The sequence below is a fragment of the Schistocerca americana genome, chromosome 6 (assembly GCF_021461395.2).
Source record: "Schistocerca americana isolate TAMUIC-IGC-003095 chromosome 6, iqSchAmer2.1, whole genome shotgun sequence".
NCBI classification, from domain to species: domain Eukaryota; kingdom Metazoa; phylum Arthropoda; class Insecta; order Orthoptera; family Acrididae; genus Schistocerca; species Schistocerca americana.
The window spans coordinates 574,589,618-574,605,954 of NC_060124.1; the positions used below are offsets into that span (position 1 = coordinate 574,589,618).

General features: G+C 44.6%; 1 protein-coding gene across 2 annotated transcripts in view; it reads right to left on the reverse strand.

Annotated features, from left to right (window-relative positions):
• The window catches only part of LOC124619778 (intraflagellar transport protein 57 homolog), a 172,496-nt gene that overhangs the window by 94,612 nt on the left and 61,547 nt on the right, over positions 1-16,337 (reverse strand). The window lies entirely within an intron of this gene.

Genomic DNA, 16,337 nt, shown 5'->3' on the forward strand with positions numbered 1-16,337 from the left:
GACCCAACTCGCCTTATTTGTTCATGAGACCCAGAAAATATTAGATACAGGCTCCCAGGTAGATGCTATTTTTCTTGACTTCCGGAAGGCGTTCGATACAGTTCCGCACTGTCGCCTGATAAACAAAGTAAGAGCCTACGGAATATCAGACCAGCTGTGTGGCTGGATTGAAGAGTTTTTAGCAAACAGAACACAGCATGTTGTTATCAATGGAGAGACGTCTACAGACGTTAAAGTAACCTCTGGCGTGCCACAGGGGAGTGTTATGGGACCATTGCTTTTCACAATATATATATAAATGACTTAGTAGATAGTGTCGGAAGTTCCATGCGGCTTTTCGCGGATGATGCTGTAGTATACAGAGAAGTTGCTGCATTAGAAAATTGTAGCGAAATACAGGAAGATCTGCAGCGGATAGGCACTTGGTGCAGGGAGTGGCAACTGACCCTTAACATAGACAAATGTAATGTATTGCGAATACATAGAAAGAAGGATCCTTTATTGTATGATTATATGATAGCGGAACAAACACTGGTAGCAGTTACTTCTGTAAAATATCTGGGAGTATGCGTACGGAACGATTTGAAGTGGAATGATCATATAAAATTAATTGTTGGTAAGGCGGGTACCAGGTTGAGATTCATTGGGAGAGTGCTTAGAAAATGTAGTCCATCAACAAAGGAGGTGGCTTACAAAACACTCGTTCGACCTATACTTGAGTATTGCTCATCAGTGTGGGATCCGTACCAGGTCGGGTTGACGGAGGAGATACAAAAGATCCAAAGAAGAGCGCCGCGTTTCGTCACCGGGTTATTTGGTAACCGTGATAGCGTTACGGAGATGTTTAATAAACTCAAGTGGCAGACTCTGCAAGAGAGGCGCTCTGCATCGCGGTGTAGCTTGCTGTCGAGGTTTCGAGAGGGTGCGTTTCTGGATGAGGTATCGAATATATTGCTTCCCCCTACTTATACCTCCCGAGGAGATCACGAATGTAAAATTAGAGAGATTAGAGCGCGCACGGAGGCTTTCAGACAGTCGTTCTTCCCGCGAACCATACGCGACTGGAACAGGAAAGGGAGGTAATGACAGTGGCACGTAAAGTGCCCTCCGCCACACACCGTTGGGTGGCTTGCGGAGTATCAATGTAGATGTAGATGTAGATGTAGAGGAAGCTCTCATCCACCACCTGGGGAGCAAGTCCTCCCGTCCTGAGAATTTTGACTCTTGCTTTGCGTGTGTCCGCTGCAGATATGCCTCACCTGTGTGGAGTGCATCCACTCACACCAAACAGTTTGATATTGCAATCAATGAGACTGTCCGAATCTTGTTGGAATGTATGAAACCACCTCCAGTCTATAAAATCTACCTGATCGTTGGAATAGCTCCCAGCAGTATTAAAAGGGCTGTTGCTGCTGATGTAGAGAGGGCTAAGCAAACTTATGATCCCTGACATCCACTGCATGATCAAGAGGCTGTAGTCCGTCGACTAAAGTCGAGAAAGAGCTTCATCGCCAGGACTCAACCACTAGAGGAACACCAGAGTCTAACCGCATCACCAGGTGGAAAAGCAAGCTACCACCTGATATCCCTGTAACGGGACACCTCCAGGAAATGACTTGCCCTACCCTATTTGGAGATTGATAAATCGTCTTAGGGTGGGCGTTCCTCTTTGCAAGACCAACATGCGAAAATGGGGCATTCTTCCAGCTGATGGAGATACATCCTGCGAGTGCGGAACAACACAAGGCCCAGCCCACCTTCTAATTTGTCCTGAACTTGAACAACCCTGCACAACACAGGACCTGATCGGCCATCGGAGATCCTACCTCTGGAAATGCTGACCGGACACAGAAATGAATGAATGGGCACTCCCATAAAATGGATCATAAAGCACAATAACAAACACTGAAGATCGAAAAGGATAAAATACCATGCTTTTTGTTTTCAAAAATGTTGAGAGAAGTGCTGATGCAAGACACAAAATTCCCTACCTAACAATCTTTTCTAATAACGAGGGTAGCTCTCTCTAATTTGTATAAGTAATTCTCTAATTCAAATATTGAAAAGACAATCCAGAGGACTGTGGTAAAGGAATAATTGTCCCTGTCTATAATAAAGAAAATAAGAATTTCAAAGCTATGGAGGAATGACATTGGTGTGCTACTGTGGGAAAATATTTTTTGGGAAATTCTAGGAAAGATAATAGGGCCAAGAAAATGAAGGAATAGCAGGAAGGCTCTAGGCTGGATAATCTAATTATAGACGTCACTATAATGACTGGAATCTTTCAAGACTGAGAACGACTCAGGAACCAGTAGAAATAGGTCAGCTGAAGGCATCATAGTAAGCCAGCTGAGGGTAAACAGGTGGACAACAATGAGGGAAAGACAAACAATGGAGATTGCATGGGAGAATAACAAGTCCGGTGAGTAAACCACGATTGAAAACCAAAAACATATTGAATTCAGAACCAAAATAATATAGTGTACTTAAATCGATACAATAGTGCACAGAAATCCTGAATGACTTCGGAGCTGTTATGCTGCTGACTTTAAAGGGTAGCTACGGTGTGCATAGATCAGCAAGGTGGGCGTGTACTCATGGTAGCGCTTGCAGCACAGACACCAGTGCCTGCAGTTTTAACATCACTGTCACTGAAGTTAGATACCTTGTGTCACGCCTTCAAACTCACCGGGTCAGAACCACCCTGAATGTCGCTTGGGAAGGAGAACTGATGGCACAGGGGGAGTCATAGCACAGAAGCCTGGCAGCTGGTAGGAAGAACCAAGGAATCTGGCAAAGTGCTGGGGCATGCCAGCATGGACAATGATGATGCCGTGACCATGGCAAAGAGGGCGGAGGTTACATTAAGACTTCCATTTCCACGCCGGCATCCACGGGGACGACTGCTGGTATCCTGGAGCACAAGTTGTACCTGTGAGGATGTGGGAGTGGCATAGACAGACATTCCAGGTCTGACAGAGCCAGCAACGGAGATGCTGTCAGTATGTGGAGACAGAGCTGGTTGGTAGGCTGGCACTCCACACCTCTCAGAGCATCAACTGGTGTAAAGTGCCACCCGAGGGTGGCAACCGCCGTGGCCAGCATTCGCGAGTATTTTGCCCCATACGAGTGTGCCAACACAACTGAGATAAGCAGAAAGTGCTGGGTGCGCAGAGTCTGGGGTTCTGCGGGCTGTGGGGCCAGGAGGCGGCGGAGGGTGAGTGTGTGCTATCGATGGAGGAGCTCCACCAGGCCACAGTCATGGACAGGGGTGATCCTGCAGGTGCTCAGAAACATCGTGAGTCCAGCTATAGTGATAGAAGTGCCCACCACTTCTAACATTTGTTGCTTAAACGTTCGCATCATATGCTCCACTTCGTCATTGGAGGATCGGTGAAATGGTGCAGTAAACTTGTGCCTGATGCCATTGGAGGTGCAGAAACATCCGAAAGCCGTCACTATGAACCGGGGTCCTATGTCTGACATGATGGTACAGGGATGCCATTCGATGGCCAGAATTTGGGTGAGTGCATTGAGAGTAGCATTAGTGATGCAGAAGCCATGGTGACCACATAGGAGTTCTTAGAATAAGCTTTCATGACAATGAGCCACAAAGAGCCCAGAAAAAGTCCAGCAAAGTCCAGGTGAATGCCATGCCAGGGATGATGGACCAGGGGCGAAAGACTGGGGCAGATCAGTCTGGTGCCAGACACAAGCATGACATCTGTGCACCATGGCCTTCACATCTTTGTTCTGTCCACAACAGTATGCATGTTGCCTTACAAGGGCTTTCATTCGCAACATAGCCCAATGCTCACAAAGGAAGAGTTGAAAAACATGAGAATGCAGTGTAGGTGGGATGATGAAGTCATTATCCACCTCCGTATCAAGCAGGAGAACATGGAGATGACTCATGAATGGTGGAAGAGGCAAGCCCAGGCCTGGAGCTAAGGATAGTGGGCCACCCATGGAGCAAATAGTACATGATGCCCCATGGGATAGGGTTGTGGTGTGTGTCTGCAGCAATATAAGCAGCTGTCATGAGTAATGTGTCCAAGGCGTGCTGTTGTTCCACATCAATGTGAAAAAAGGAGATATGCTGTTGGTCAAATGCTGGATCGGTCTCAAAGGTAGATGAGATAGAGCATCCATGTTCACATGTTTTGCCATGGGCTTGTACTTAGTGGGATAAGCTAAGGAAATACACCCAATGCTGGAGCCAATGTGCTATATGCTCTGGAAGCTGGGAGCATGTCCCAAAGATTGCTACCAGTGGTTTGTGGTCTGTAGCGAGGGTAAGCTTGCTCCTGAATAGGTAAACATAGGATATCTTAAGGGTAAAGATAGTCACCAAAGCTTCCCCCCCCCCCCCCCCCCCCCAATACTGAGTAGTTCTTCTGAGTCTTTAACACACAGTCAATCAGTTGCTCAGTACCATCATCATTCCCATGGGTTCGCACCACACCAATGCCATAGAGAGACGCATGATTGGCCAAAACGTGGGAACAGGATGGAGAAAAAGAGCGTAAGGAAGGATGCGAAATGCAGCAGATACTTCAGATACATTAAAGCGTGCTCAAGGGCCGCCATCCATGTGTAATGAATGCCCTACCTTCACAACTAGCTTAATGGATACATAATGCAGGCCACTTGTGTGAGGAACTTAGAATAATAATTCATCTTTCCCAAAAATGCCTGCAGCTCCTTTAAGTACTGGAGTTGGGGCACAGAATAATAGAAGAAATATTCTGGTCAGTGGGTTGGATCCCGTCTTTACTGAGCAAGTGTCTGAGGTATTTTACTTGCTTCACTGAGCTCCTGGAAGGGAACCGTGTCAGAGATGACTTGATCCAGTGATGGTGAATCCAGACTGTGAAGAGGCATCCAGACTGAAAATGTTGTCAGCTTAATGACTATCGACTGAACAGCATGATCAACAGTGAGACCATTTTGTAGACAGCGTTGATTGTGATTTGACCCCATAGGGGAATCAAACTGTCATTATATGCAAGCAAAACACAAGAGGACAGTGCCAAGTCATGGAAACCAAGACAATGTATGTGCGGAGGCTTATCTACATCTGCATGGATACTATGCAAATCACATTCAAGTGCCTGGCAGAGGGTTCATCAAACCACCTTCACAATTCTCTATTATTCCAGTCTCCTATAAAGCACGGAAAGAACGAACACCTATATCTTTCCGTACAATCTCTAATTTCCCTCATTTTATCGTGGTGAACGTTTCTCCATATGTAGGTTGGAGCCAACAAAATATTTTCACATTCAGAGGAGAAAGTTGGTGATTGGAATTTCGTGAGAAGATTCTGTCACAATGAAAAACGCCTTTCTTTTAATGATGTCCAGCCCAAATCTTGTAAAATTTCTGTGACTCTCTCTTCCATATTTCACGATAATACAAAATGTGCTGCCTTTCTTTGAACTTTTTCGATGTACTCCGTCAGTCCTATCTCGTAAGGAGCCCACACCGCACAGCAGTATTCTAAAAGAGGACGGACAAGCGTAGTGTAGGCAGTCTCTGTTATATTTTCAATGTGTCCTGCCAAAAAAGTGCAGTCTTTGTTTAGCCTTCCCCACAGCATTTTCTATGTGTTCCACCCAATTTAAGTTGTTCATAGCTGCAATTCCTAGGTATTTAGTTAAATTTATGGCATTTAGATTTGACTGATTTATCGTGTAACCGAAGCTGAATGAATTTCTTTTAGCACTCATGTGGATGACCTCACACTTCTCATTATTTAGGGTCAACTGCCACTTTTTGAGCATTCAGATACCTTTTCTAAATCATTTTGCAATTTGTTTTGATCTTCTGATGACTTTATTTGTCGATAAACAACAGTGTCATCTGCAAACAACCTAAGATGGCTTCTCAGATTGTCTCCCAAATTGTTTATATAGATAAGGAACAGCAAAGGGCCTATAACACTACCTTGTGGGACACCAGAAATCACTCCTGTTTTACTCGATGACTTTCCATCGATTACTACAAACTGTGACCTCTCTGACAGGAAATCACAAATCCAGTCACATAACTGAGACGATATTCCATAAGCACGCAATTTAACTACAGTTATCAAAGAAATTATAGCTCCAGCATCCATGTGGAAATGGACCTCCTGGTTTGCAATCGTGAGGTTGATAAACAACATAGTGGAAAAAGGATTGCCCTGAGGAAAACTGTCCGAGATTCATAAGCTCAGTTCAGAGATGTCCCTCTTTGCTACAACAGTGCAATGCACCCACTGATCCAGGCAGACTGCAGGGCATAAAGCAGTCAGGACAAGAAGGAAGACCCCGTTGCTTCCATTGATGGGGTGTGACTGTCTGTTCAGAACCCATTGCCACATCAGAAATCGATTAACGTAATGCCATTGTTAGTAAAAAGGCTAAAGAAGTCCGCCCTCAAGGTGGGCAGCTGAAATGTTGCTACCTGTTGCTGAGCCATGAGGCATTTGTTGCCTGTGCAATCTCGAAAAAGTGTGCAATTTTCAAGATATCATCCAGGGAGGGTTGTCCAGTTTGAGGGCTGCAGTGCGTACTCCCAGATCAGGAGATAATTGGACCACCATATTTAAAATCAAAGAATCTGCAAATGAAGAAATCATAAATGATATTCGTAATGTAATTCGGTCAGCCAAAGGTTAGTTTACAAGCTCCAGAATTGTTATCAACGGAATTCTACAAAGAAGATCGGCGAGTAACGCGTACACAAACAAAATAAACACTGGCATCAGGGAACAGTGCGACGAACTTGGTGTTGTATTTGTTGACCCAAATAAATTTCTCGGCAACAAATGTCTGGGTAGGGATGGCCTGCACCTAAACAGACTAGGTGCAATGACTTTCAGCAAAATGCTCCTGGACTTATGTAAAATTACAAAAAATAAGGGAAACTAATACGGTCTGCACGGGGTGACTATCCAAGAATACCGTATGCAAACAAAAAACGTGAGTGTAATCGTAATAAGGAAGCAGTTGAACCAAAACAGAACGACATGAAAACGGAAAAAAGTGGGAATGCAAATAGTGTCGGAAAAAATTACTTAACAGTTGTTCACCAAAATATATGTTCCCTAGCAAATAAGACCCAACAGCTAGAAGTGGAGCTGGAGTCTACAGAGTGCTCAGTTGTTTGTCTCACTGAGCATTGGTGCAATGAGGCTGAAATTAATCAGTTAGTCTTGCAGTCTTATAATTTAGCATGTGCATACTGTAGGACTTCTATGAAGTGTGGAGGGTGTTGTATTTATGTAAAACAAAATTATCAGTATAAGACCAGAAGCGATTTGTGTGTAATCAGTGAAGAGCAACATTTTGAACTGGCAGCAGTTGAAATCAGGGACCAATACAGATGTAGGAATTTGATTATCTTATGTATATACAGATCTCCTAGTGGAGACTTCAACATATTTTTCTCCAAACTTAATCATGTTCTTGACAAGATATCCACCCCAAAGAACCACATTCTCATATGTGGAGACCTAAATGTGGATAAACTGAATCCTGATTCTACATGGGACTCATTACGAAGTCTTCCTCAAAGTTTCAATCTAGTTCGAATGGTTAACAGTGCAACCAGAATAACAAAATAATCAAAGACAGCTGTTGATCAGGTATTAACAGATTTGGGCAAAGAAAACTGTGAGGTGGTGGTAGCAAAGCTAGGATTATCTGATCACTCAGGTCAAATCATTAATATAAAAGTGGCTCCAGAAGAAACAAAGAAAATGCATATTTACAGACAAATTTTTTCTAAACAAAATAGACATGAGTTTGCCAAACAGATAGCAGGACAAACATGGGACTCAGTATACTCAGAGGTAGATGTGAATGAAAAATTCAAAAATTTCATGACATTGTTTAAATTAAATTTTGAAGAAACATTTCGTAAAGTATTATGTCCATTATCAACAGCAGGAAAAAACAAGTGGGTCACAAAAGGAATCAAAAAAATGTCTGAAACACTAAAGTACCTGAGCTCCATTAAACACAGCCAAACTAATCCTGCTTTCTCACTCTTTTATAAAAGATATAGGAAAACACATAGGAAAATATTGCTTGCAGCAAAGAGAGCTCATAACTCCAAACTGGTGCTCTCTGCTGAAAACAAAAATAAGGCAGTATGGAAGATTGTGAAGCAGGAAACTGGTACCGGGAAAATGAATCTGTCAAACTTGAAAATCAAAGAGGAAGGGACTCTAATAAAAGACCCAATATATTCGGCAGACTATATAAATGATTATTTTAGTAGCATAGGAATAAAATTACAGGAAAATTTTCTAACAGCCCCTCAGGTCAGAAGCCAAATAATGGTGTATCACACTCAATGGTGTTATTCCCTACAACACAGGAAGAAGTCTATAATGCAGTCAGCAAACTGAAAAACAAAAACTCAGCTGGTCTGGATGAAGTCCCCATTTTTATAATTAAGGACTGTATCAAGAGCCTACTTCCACCTTTAGTTGATATTATAAATCAATCTTTCAAGCAGGGCTACTTTCCAGACTATTTAAAATATGCGAAATTACTACCTCTCTTCAAAAAAGGTGATGCAGGAAAAATTGAAAATTATAGGCCAATTTCTCTACTATCATGGTTTGCAAAAATATTAGAAACTATTATGAAAGATAGGCTAATGAATTATTTAAATAAATACGACTTACTGTCTGTTGACCAGTTTGGATTTCGATCAGGGAAAAGCACAGAATCAACAACAGCACACCTCACAAAACACATTCTAGAAGCATTAGATAAAGGGAACTACACAACAGGTATATTTCTTTATCTAACTAAAGCGTCTGATACAGTAGACCACAACATATTGTTAAATAAGTTACATGAACTGGGAATAAGGGGACTTGTGAAAAAGTGGTTCCAGTCATATCTAAAAAATAGAAGACAGATAACTGAAATCTCACATATTTCAAGTTGCTCAAATTATATTGTAAACTATACTTCAGACTCAAATTATGTAAATATAGGTGTCCCACAGGGTAGTGTCCTTGGCCCAATACTATTCCTCATTTACATAAATGACTTCCCACAGAGCATCAAGCATGGACAAACAATATTGTTTGCAGATGACTCAAATGTTCTAATCAGTGACAAATCACCAGATGCATTGAAAGAAAAAGTCGAACAAACGCTAAACAGTGTACGTGAGTAGGCATCAAATAATAAACTAACACTAAATTAAAAAAAAAAAAACAAATGCTGTTAACTTCTATGTCTGCAAAAAACCATACTATAACAACTTTAAGTTATGAAACTATAGAATGTGTAGACTACACAAAATTTCTTGTTATGCGTGTTGACAGTCAGTTAAAGTGGGAAGAACATATTAAAATACTTAGTAACAGAATCGCTACAGCATGCTATGCTCTTAGAATTCTGACTGCAGTGTGTCAGATCTGTATATTTTTCTTATATCCACTCTGTTATTACCTATGGAATAATATTTTGGGGAGTCACCAGTAAAAATATTCAAATAGTTTTCAAATTACAGAAAAGAGCAATTCATATAATAACCAAGAGTGGCAGTAGGGCTCACTGCCTTGAACATCTCCAAAAGCTGGAAATCCTAACTGTCCCCTGTGAATACATTTTTCAAAGTATTATGTATGTAAAAAAAATATTGACTGTTACATGAAAAATTCTTTAGTACACTGCTATGAAACTAGAAACCAATACTGTTGTGACAATGCCACGACATTTAACAGTGCCGCCACGACAGTATGCGCAAACGGCGATAGAGGCACTCCGCAACTCGGCTGAGCGCGGGAGCGCAACCTAGCTACGAACGGCTCCGGCCGCAGTCACGGCACGGCAGTCGAATAAGAGATACTGAGTTGTATCATGTAACCAGCTATTGTTTCTAAGTGAGTGTGTCTGAATATCCACGCAATTATTGGTGATTAAAGGTTGTAACACTTTTTGGCGACGAGGATGGGATATTTTCACTGTGTTGTGGATTTGTGTGTTCGTGACGGGGCAGACATGGAACAGCTTATGCAAGCGCTCATTGAACAACAAACACAGCTGACGGCTGCTATTCAGGCACAACAAACACAGCTGACGGCTGCTATTCAGGCGTTGTCGACGTCACTCACTCATCGTCTGTCTTCCTCCTCTCTGCCCCCATTCCCTCCTTACGACGAGCCCGCTGAAGACTGGGAGGATTATGAGAAGTGTTTGCGGCAACACTTCTTGGCTTTCGGTGTTGTCGACGCTCCTATGTCTAAATCGTTATTTCTATCTTGGATTTCCCCACGGATCTATCAGCTGCTATCTCAGTTAGCCCCTCTGTGGGAACCTGCCTCTCTGTCCTTCCAAGGAATGTGTGACTTATTGTCTAACTATTACCGAAAGAACACCCACGTCGTTGCCGCCCGCGTGGCGTTCTACCGGTGTCAGAAACAGCCCCATCAATCTTACCGGGCTTGGGCGGCGGAACTACACGGTCTGAGTAGGAAATGTCAGTTTGTCACGGACACTCATCATGAGTCTTATGCTGATTCAGTGGTTAGGGATGCTATTCTACGGCTTGCTCCTGATAAAGAAGTTCGGCAACATGCCCTACAACTGCCAAACCCATCGTTGTCGGAAGTTCTAAGCATCGCTCAATCCTCCGAAGTGTCTCACGCTGCTGGCGCGCAAATAGATGTGTGGTGTGATGTAGGCGCTGTACAGTCAACTTTCGACACGGACAATTTGCCTGTTTCACAGGAGAACGAAGATGTGGCGGCGGTTCACTCACGTAAACAACGTCGCGTTGGGCCGCAACGCTCGCAGCGAAAACAGCAACCACAGAAGCAGGTTCATTCCGCACTTCCTTCTTGTCCACGTTGTTTCGTACAGCATGACAGGGCCGCGTGTCCAAAACGTTGGGCCATGTGTAATTCATGTAGGAAAAAAGGCCACATTGCTTCTGTGTGTCAGTCCCCTAGAGTTCCTGTCGACGAGGACGAGGCATCGGACATGGATGTTAACTTGTGCTTTCTCAAACAAATAAGTTGTTTGTTACTGTTCGTGTTCTGGATAAAGACATTCGCATGCAAGTGGACACTGGCTCTGCAGTAACTCTCATTAATTCTCACACGTATTTGGAGTTGGGCCCCCCTCCCTTGTCTCCAGTTACGCGAAATCTGAGAACTTACAATAAATAGAAAATCCTATCATTGGCCAGTTTGATGCTTCTACTGCCAACAAGTCTGTTGTTAGGCCACTCACGTTTTATGTGGTGGATCATGCGGGCACTGAAGACCTGTTCGGTTATGATGCTTTCCAGTTGTTCGGGTTCTCCATTGATGATGATGTGCACCTCATTTCTGAGGATATTCCGTATCAACAGCTGGATTGTTTGTGTTCTGAATTTTCGTCCGTGTTCTCTGCTGGTCTGGGTTGTGCCAAGGATTTTGAAGCCCACATTACTCTTAAACCTACAGCTCGCCCTAAGTTTTTCCGGGCACGCCCTATTCCGGTGGCGTTGCGTGCACCTGTCAAGGCTGAGACAGACAGGTTAACAGGTTCAGGGATTCTCCTTCCCGTTACCTCCAGCGAATGGGCATCGCCAATCGTGGTGGTTTCTAAACCAAACGGGAGTCTGAGATTGTGTGGTGATTTTAAAGCCACTGTCAACGCTCAGAGCCGCATTGACAGTTATCCTCTTCCCCGTCATGAGGAGTTATTTACCAAGCTCACTAGGGGCCAGTTCTTTTCCAAACTTGACTTATCGGAGGCGTACCATCAGTTGCCGTTGGATGCTTCTTCCAAGGATTTTCTCCTCATCAACACTCCTTGTGGGTTGTATCAGTACCAGCGGTTACCATTTGGCGTCACTAGCGCGCCGGCCATTTTTCAGCGGTTTTTGGAACAGCTCACGGCTTCCGTTCCCGGCTGCATAGACTATCTGGATGACATTGTTGTCACGGGGGCCTCCACTGAGGAGCACCTTCGCAATTTGCGTTCACTGTTTCGGGTTTTGCATTCGGCTGCGTTGAGGTGCAATCTGGACAAGTCACAGTTCTTCCAACCCTCCATTGTGTATCTTGGTTTCCACTTGTCCCGTGAGGGTATACGTCCTCTACGTCAGCACGTTGCGGCCATTAACGCTCTACCCCGGCCGTCTACGGTCAAAGAACTTCAGGCGTTTCTAGGCAAGATTGCTTATTATCACAAATTCATTCCATCCGCGGCGGCGGTAGCTCATCCTCTGCATCAGCTGTTACGCAAAAACATCCCTTTCTGTTGGTCCGACGAGTGTGAGCAGGCTTTTGTCCGCCTGAAGGCTCATTTGCAGTCGGCACCTTGTCTTGCCACATTCCGTCCGGGTCAGCACTTGGTTCTGGCGACTGACGCGTCACAGTATGGCCTAGGGGCTGTTCTCGCCCATCGGTATGAGGATGGGTCGGAACGACCAATCGCCTATGCTTCCAAGACCCTCAACGATGCGCAACGGCGTTACTCTCAAATTGAAAAGGAGGCGCTCGCTATGATTTATGCTCTAAAAAAGTTCAGCGTTTTTTTGTATGGTTCTAAGTTTCACCTCATCACCGACCACAAAACCGCTGGTCTCTCTGTTCAGCCCATCGGCGTCGCTTCCGGATAAGGCAGCTCACCGCCTGCAACGTTGGGCCTTATACTTGTCTCGCTTTCACTATGAGATTCACTATCGCCCCATGGCCCAGCACGCCAAAGCTGACGCATTGTTGCGATTGCCGATGGGCCCCGACCCGGATTTCGATCGTGATGAACTACTCTGTTTCCACATTGATGAGGAAGAATGTCGTACAGTCGAGGGTTTTCCACTTACAGGTTCGCAGATTGCGTTGGCTGCTGCGCGGGACCCAGTCCTGCGTCAGGTGATCGGTTTTGTTGAACGGGGTTGGCCGGACAGGACCAGGGGCTGGGCATCGGATCCCCTTTGCAACTATCATGCCTTTCGCCTTCGTCTGTCTGTTCGTGAAGGTGTTGTTCTTCTGGCCAGCCTCTCTTCGCAAAGATGTTCTCAAACTGTTGCATGAAGGCCACTGGGGTATTTCTCGGACTAAGTCCCTGGCCCGCAGGCACGTTTATTGGCCCGCTATTGATTCGGACATCGCCCACATGGTTGCTGTGTGTGGTCAGTGTGCTCAACAACTGGCTGCACCTCGTACAATGCCCTCTCCGTGGCCTGATCGGACGCAGCCATGGGAACGGGTGCACGCTGACTTTGCCGGTCCCTTCCTCGGTACTTCTTGGCTACTGTTGGTTGACGCCTTCTCGAAGTTTCCGTTTGTTGTTCGATGTCTGTTGCCCACCACTGCGGCGAAGACACTGGCTTTGTCCAAAATCTTTGCGCTAGAAGGTCTTCCATCCACGATCGTCACGGACAATGGCCCTCAGTTCTCTCCGCAGGCCTTCCGTGATTCTTGTACTGGACAAGGGATTCATCATGTTACAGCACCGCCCTCCCATCCGCAATCGAATGGGGAGGTCGAGCGCCTTGTCCGCACTTTCAAAAGCCAGATGAAAAAATTCCTTAGTGATTTTTCCACAAATGACGCTCTGCTGCAATTTCTGAGTTCTTATCGCTTCACGCTGAACTCTTGCATGGCCGCCAACCGCGCACTATACTGCACCTGCTTCACCCTATCAGGCCTTGTGCTGTGTCCCCTAGTGCGGGAAAATACTCGGTGGGCGCCGACATGTGGGCACGAGGGTATGAATCGCACCCTAAATGGATTCCAGAGGTGGTCAAGGCTCTTCGCGGCCGCCGGCTTTGTGAAATACGTATGGACAACGGCATGGTTGTTCGCCATTACGACCAGATGCGCCCACAAGTGGTGGCCACGCCGGTGCCATCGCCCCTTCCTTCGCCTCCACCAGCCCGAGAAGCCAGTCCTGTCGCTGCTGCCGATCTACCGTACGTGTTGATGCAGCCGACGTCGCTACCGCTTCTGCGTACGCCGGAACCGGCCCCCGTCGCGACGCCGCCTTCTCCGGGACCCATCTCGCTGGAGCACATCCCCAGGTCCACGCTGGAGCACATCCCCAGGTCCACGATGCCTATGGGTGCTGCTCCGGAGTTTTCATCCATCATCTCATCCAGGAGGCATGTTCCACGCACGTGCTTCCGTCCTGGACATTTTCGACCATACTCTCGTGTCTCTCCGCGGGATCTTCTCGGGGCCTCACAAGAGGCCATGGATGTCTCCACACTGTCCATGTCTCCAAGGAAGTGAGTGTTTTTTTTTTCAAGGGGGGCAAAAGTGTTGTGACAGTGCCATGACATTTAACAGTGCCGCCACGACAGTACGCGCAAACAGCGATAGAGGCGCTCCACAACTCGGCTGAGCGCAGGAGCGCCACCTAGCTACGAACGGCGCCGGCCGCAGTCACGGCACGGCAGTCGAATAAGAGATACTGAGTTGTATCATGTAACCAGCTATTGTTTCTAAGTGAGTGTGTTTGAATATCCACGCAATTATTGGTGATTAAAGGTTATAACAAATACAATCTGCATCTAGAGAGGAAAAATAAAGATAAAACTCAGCAGAGCTTGTTGTACAATGCCATTAAATTATATAATAAATTACCCCAAAAAATAAAAGATATTGACACAATCGGACAGTTAAAAACGAAACTAAAAATTTTTTTTATTAAATAAAAGTTATTACGCAGTAACGGACTATCTGAATTAAAACATGTAGTGTAATTAAAGTAGCCTGCATTGTAATATACGAGGAAATAATTGTAATATGAAATCCAGAATTGTACAGTACTATAAGAACATTACAAATTACATAAGGATATAAAACTAATTTAAGATACCTCAAAAATGTGTGTAAATACTAATTTTATGTGTATAATTGTAGGTATATTGTATTGTATATGATTTTGCTGACGAAATCCATACAATGTAAATTGTTACATGGATTAATAAAGAATCAATCAATCAATCAATCAATCAATGAAGGTTTGCAAGCTGGGTTCGCACAAGTGAAATCGCAATGGCATCTCAGTCCTAGCAGTTTTGCCACCCACAAGTGGTATGACTGACCAGGTTGCTTGTGGTATTGATGGAACTTGAGGACAATGTGACAGCAAGGAATCACTGAAAATAATAATTCTTCTCAAATGTGACCATAACACGATTTGAGAGTGAAGCCAATTTCTTTAAGAAGAAAAATGTCTCCAGGCAAGCACAAGAAAGGGAGAGTGACCATTGTAGAGTGCCATTAGAAACACAATGCACAGGCACACACAAAAGAGAAAGAAAACTTGCTAGGATTTCAAAATAAATTCTACGTCAAGCCAGAGTACACCCACCCACCCATGCATGTGCGCTCAAACATGATCTCCCCCCCCCCCCCTCCCTGCTCTCTTTACACACACACACACACACACACACACACACACACACACACACAAGTGTACTCTCTGGCTGCTGAGGCATCAGCAGCCAGAGACTCTGTGTGTGTGTGTGTGTGTGTGTGTGTGTGTGTGTGTGTGTGTTCGATCTCTGACAAAGGCCTTGTTGGTCAAAAGCTCATTTTCTGACAGACTTTTTGTTGCGCCTATCTGTGAATCAGCATCTATGGTATATGGTGAGTAGCAACTATCTTTTTCATGAAATTGTCACATTCCAGCCTGGATTTTCCATTGTTGAAAATTTAAAGTGAGGAAGAGTGGCTTCTTGACTGCTCAGGAAGAAGGAGAGGGTAGCCCGAAGTCTCATTTTCATAAAGAAACAGCTGCAAAAAGTTGACAGCTTCAAATATTGTGGAAGTGTTGTGGAAATTAATGGAAGAAGTGGTGAAGTCAATGAGTGAAGAAGGCAAGGAGACACATTTCTGGAAAGTGTCAAGAGCTTCATGTGGAATAAAGAGGTCCCGCAGAATCTATGTTCTGTATCTGGCTGTTACGCTTGCTCCAATTTTTCAGTACAGGTAGTTCTGCGAAAGCCTGGAAATTGTCAATGCAGTCACTTTGAATGCAGGGACCAAATGGATTTGACTTAATGCTCACAGATCTTTGTCTTCCCATAACCTCTCAACATATGGGTTGCTCTCTTTCTGAGATCTGAGTGACCCGTCTTTCTTTTTTAACTTTAAAACCCCCTCTCCTCAAAGAAGGAATTAACAGGTCCTAAAGCTAGGACTGTCCAATGGTAACACTAAATATTTTGTATCCTGAAAGTAAATACCAGCCCGCAGCTCTATCTCATAATTTTATAATTCTCTCATGTGATTTTCCTTTCGATACAATCAACTGCCTGCTTACATAAAAGTATATGATAATAGAACATACGTGTATCAAAATGATTATTGTAAC